Source organism: Pocillopora damicornis, chromosome 4 (genome assembly GCF_964200805.1).
Source record: "Pocillopora damicornis chromosome 4, jaPocDami1.2, whole genome shotgun sequence".
Lineage (NCBI taxonomy): Eukaryota > Metazoa > Cnidaria > Anthozoa > Scleractinia > Pocilloporidae > Pocillopora > Pocillopora damicornis.
In genome coordinates this window covers 14,021-18,987 of record NC_142673.1, presented here as the reverse complement: position 1 = coordinate 18,987, position 4,967 = coordinate 14,021, and the positions used below count along the sequence as shown (strand labels likewise).

The 4,967-nt window shown below is 33.1% G+C and overlaps 1 long non-coding RNA gene across 1 annotated transcript; it reads left to right on the top strand.

Moving 5' to 3' along the window:
• The first annotated feature begins 549 nt into the window (after positions 1–549).
• On the top strand, positions 550–4,815 carry LOC113680712 (uncharacterized). The gene is made up of 4 exons (XR_016186366.1): positions 550–1,119; positions 1,880–1,972; positions 3,128–4,012; positions 4,556–4,815. It is a non-coding gene; the product is annotated as an uncharacterized LOC113680712 (long non-coding RNA).
• The last annotated feature ends 152 nt before the right edge of the window (positions 4,816–4,967 follow it).

Genomic DNA, 4,967 nt, shown 5'->3' with positions numbered 1-4,967 from the left:
GAAAAAGCCAAAGGTACGACATAATCACAAGTACAATAAAATTTCTGAGTAATGGAGGTAAAAGCTAATCAAGGCAGATTTTCTTCCTCTTAAAAAAAAGCACTCCAGAAGGGGTGATTGAGCATAGCCCTTACATTAGACTTAAATTGAAAACATTTTAAAATTAGTGCAGCTCAAGATAAGTCCATTTTCAGGATCAGTGCATCACTGAGTATGTATGCAAAGAAATATTATAATGTTATGATTCTAACCTGAGTTAGATGGGTTGGTTCGCTGATAGGAAAACCCTCGTGCGTTGCACCGAGCAGTTGGAGAAAGACTGAATATCCATTAGCTCTACTGATCATCTAAAAAGAGGTAAGGCTGGTATGTTTTGATTGCGATAAGTTTTGTCAAATTTCTCTCTTTCTTTTTTTTTTTTTTTAGCAGAACCTCGTAACCCACTCCAGATCTCAACATAACGAAGTAGGGCATCAGACACCTCAAAGGTAACATGGAAATATTTGTAAGAATTGTTCTTGGTTCCAGTCAAGTCAGATTCAATGAAGTTCAGTGCAGTCCAGTCCAGTCACATCGGCCCAACGAAGTGTCTACAAATACTGTCGTTGAGAGCCTTTTCTAAATGATCTAACACTGATCTAATAACTTAAAATACACCAAAATTCTGATAAATAAAAAGTTGAAATAAAGTAATAAAATAAATCTTGATAACTAATGACAGTTATCATTTCTCAACTAAATCTCTAAGAGGATAAAGAAATGATGAATAAGTAGGAAGATGAATAAATGTCTAAATAAATTGATAAATAAATAAAAGTTTAATAAATGTAATATTGTTGTATGATTTATGTATTTATGATTTTTGATGCATATTATTAAAAGATGCAATGTTTTGAAAGTTTTCCAGGGATTTTTTTTCTCCCAAGACCTAGTTTTACTTCGACATCAGCTGATCTTTGGAAGGACACAAGCAACCACAGCGTCGCCAGTGATTCGTGACTGAATTTCAAACACTGGGATATCAGTAGAGCAGTACTAGAGTGCTTCATGAGAAGATGATCACAACAACAAGCTAAGCTACAGCTGCAAGAAGAATCCAAAGCAAGGACATAACCACAGGTACGATAAAATTTCTGAGTAATGGAAGTAGAAGCTAGTCAAGGCAGGTTGTCTTCCTATTAAAAAAGACAGTCATGAACGGGTGACAGAGCATAGCCCTTGCATTAATCTTAAACTGAAAAAAACATAAGCAAAAGATAGAAAAAAATATAACCATATTAAAAAACAACATTGATGCTTTTGATTGGATTTCAAAATAATATCTGGTATTTCATAAGTTCGCTATGAAGCATGGATGCATCTGCTTCTAAGCAACTAAAAATTCACCAAGCATTTTAATGTCTATTATTATCACTTGATTACTTAGAAAAATAAATTCCTAATATGTTGTTAACCAACATATTATATATGCTATCAGTGAGCTTCCTAGGTAACTTATACATTCACTGGGAGAGTACCTTCGAGATAGAAGATGGGAAAAAAGAAAGAGGTGTCTGTTGTGCGAACTGAATTTAAGCTAACTGATGAGGCTATTGAGGAATTTAAAGCAATCCATAATGAATGGGAGTTCGAAGTGTGCATTCAATACAGTCGCTCCACTCTGCAGAAAATATGAAGCGAAGAGCCTACTCATGATCTAAATGAACATTCATCTACCAAACAAGTATATTTTAAAATTACACTTTTCTGAAAAACATTATGTCAGAAGATGCACACTCGCAGCAAATTCCCAGCAGAGCTACTATGTTCTTAAAGTTAGTATACCTAAAAATTCTGTATATCATTGAGTTTCAGTTTGTTTATTTTGTGAATGTTGCAGGTATTTATTCGAGTGGAAAATCCTATGTGCTTCACTTGGGAGCTCCCATTAAGCCGCTGTTGGAAAAAAAAAATCCAACCCTTGGATGACAAGGTAAATTCAACATTTTTTTTTCTCAATGTATTTACCCAGTAAAAAATTCAAAACAATTTTTTCTTGAAGAAATGTACTCATCTCTATTGAGAAGAACATCTTGTCCTAATAACAACCTGAGGTTTGAAACCCGTGAAGGGTAATTAGTGGATTCTTAACCAAGATATTCCCTTAGCACCAATAATAAAACAATCTTCCCACCTGTGTTTACAAAATCGGTGCTATGAGAGACAAGTTCAACCCACGGAGATTTTAAAAAATTATGGGAAAGTATATACTACAAGAGTCTTACCATCACATAATTAAAAGCAATGGCAATTATCCTGCAAGTCACTGTAAATTTATTTGCTTAGAAACTGTGATGATAATACATATATGAATAAGTTTAAACTGGTTTAAGAAATATACATGAAAGTTTTTATATCATAAATGTCCTTACATTTGTATGGGTTTCTTTTGGAACACCTTGGAAAGCAACCTGGTAACGGTAACCTGTATCAATGATGTAACTGAAAAACAATTATCAAAGAAAGGTTTAACACAGGTATAAGCAAAATTCATCCGAAAATTACATCTAAGTGTGTTTCCAATCATGTTCACAACATTTATTCTTCAGGTTGTATTAATTCTTATAAATTCAAATTAAAGGAGATCCCTGACAATGTCGATGAAGTAATTAGGGAATCAGCATGTACTTTCTAACTAAAAATTTCCTCAAGAGCAATTGGGATAACACATTCGCTTGTAAACACCTTTTTTTATCGCAATTGTGTAAGTATTACATGTAGAAATAAGCTTTTAAATAACATGCAAACTGCTCAATCAGCAGCTTTGCTTTACTAACATCTTTTATCTTAGTAGAGATTGTTAGCAGACTTCTCAAGAAAAAGTGCATTACATTCCTCAACAAGTTCAAAGCGCCAATTGTGTAGACTTTGATCGCTAGATTTTGATCCACTTTATTTGTTCCCTTTTTCAAATAGAAAGGGTTTCGCAATAATAGTAATTTTTATAATAATTATTATTACTATTGATAACAGCCAAAATGGCAATCTTAGGTACAGCTGTTGGACCAAAGCTTCAGAGTTTGCATGCTATTGAAAGGGGCAGAATACCAAGTATATTAATCCCTTTTCAATTTTCTCCCTCCAACAGGTTCACTCAATGAGAAGACATATATCATAAATACTGTAAAATGAAAATCTGATGAGCAGTCCATCTATAGTTCCAGAAGAAATGAAAGAAATATTTCATGCCATCCTGTCTTCTCCAGGCCCTGTCCTAAGTTTCTCAAGATAAGTGAAAAAGAGTCTTCAGGTGCCATGGCATTGACAACATGACCAGCAAAGATCTGAAGATAACAAAAGTTGATAAAATCTCACAGCATCAATTTGATTATGTGTAAACCTTCATACCACCATCAAATAATTCAAAAGCAAAGCAGCAACTTGAAACTTTTACATGTTACGTATTTCCAAGCTATTGGCAGTTCGCTTATTCTGATCTAGACAAGTCTGTTATAGGTTTAAACATCTTGTGTTTAATCTCTAATTCATGATTCAATCTACCATTGAATGACCAAAACCAAACAAAAATCTGTTAGACAAAATAAAATGTCAAAGTGCATCAAGTAGATATACCTCCTGTGGCAACAGTTTAAATCAAACCATTTGCTTAAACCTAGTGGTGAATAAATTCCTACTCCCTAAATATACTGCCTACCTTAAAAAAAATTACCAAAATCTGAAAACCTCAGTTGAACTGAAAACATCATAGCATGGGACTAAAAGATTTTCCAAAAAAAAATTTCAGTAACAAATATTTCTAAAGCATTAAATATATAAACTAAAACCATGTATATTCAATTCTGCAGTAAATTCTAAGCCAAATTTTCTCAAATACATATTTCTAGATTTACTCCTGTAAGGAGCAGCTGCCAGAAGATCGAAATGCCGCCGTGGTGTTTTCATCAAGACTCGAAAAAATTGGCATGTCGCTGCCCAAGTACGTTAGTGCTTATGAGATGGCTGATAGTGAAAGGTAAGTTGATGTGTTTATCACTTTTACAACTAGACAATAGATAGAAACTACAACCTTAAACTAAATAATTAAAAAAAAACAACGAGTTGAAAAAGAGGAGCTTTTCAAACTTGCCCTTTATTAGGCAAACTTCAAATATGCGGTACCATTCTGAATACAAGCTGGCAACCAGATATTTCTTGTTCACTTAATAGATTTGTTTAATTTAAAATTAGTAAAGTAATTCATACATTTTTTCAATTGCATCAAACATAATCAAAGCCTGTATAAAGCAAACGAAGTTAAGAAACCATTCAAACTAGAAGTAGAAATTGACATGCCCTAATATAACCTTACACTCTTATTTAACTACAAATACGTTTAAAAGAAGAGCGAAACTAAATAATTAAGATAATAAAAACACGCCAGCACCAGTTATTATGAACATAGTTGCTAATTCAATCTTTAATGCAATTCGATTCGATATTAGCAATTACAGTTTATTTTTGTATTGAAACCTTGAATGAACCCAACTTAATATCGCTCCCTTTTATCTACATACAGTGTCAAACGTGAAGAGGACTACAAAATCAGAAAAGAGGCAGAAGAATATGCATCCTAAGAAGCTGCAACAGCCAGAACAATCTTAAAATTTTCCTTTTCCAAATCGCTATGATAAGCGACGTATTTAAAAATTACTAACGCGTATATCTGAGAGAAAGCCTTTTGAAAAACCCTTTTTTATGAAATAGAAAAACCGTAACAACTTCGAAAAGTTTTCCTGAATTGAATAATTTTAAAGGCAGACCTATACCAGTACAAAATGTAACAATTATCTTAATAAAAAAGAAACCAATCCTTCAACCGCCAGCCAACGATAAGCATGTGATTCAATTGTCACAGTTAGTAATGGCAAAGTATAAGATTCCTTGCGTATATTTTTGTATGCAAATCTTCGTTGTATTCCAATAAAGTT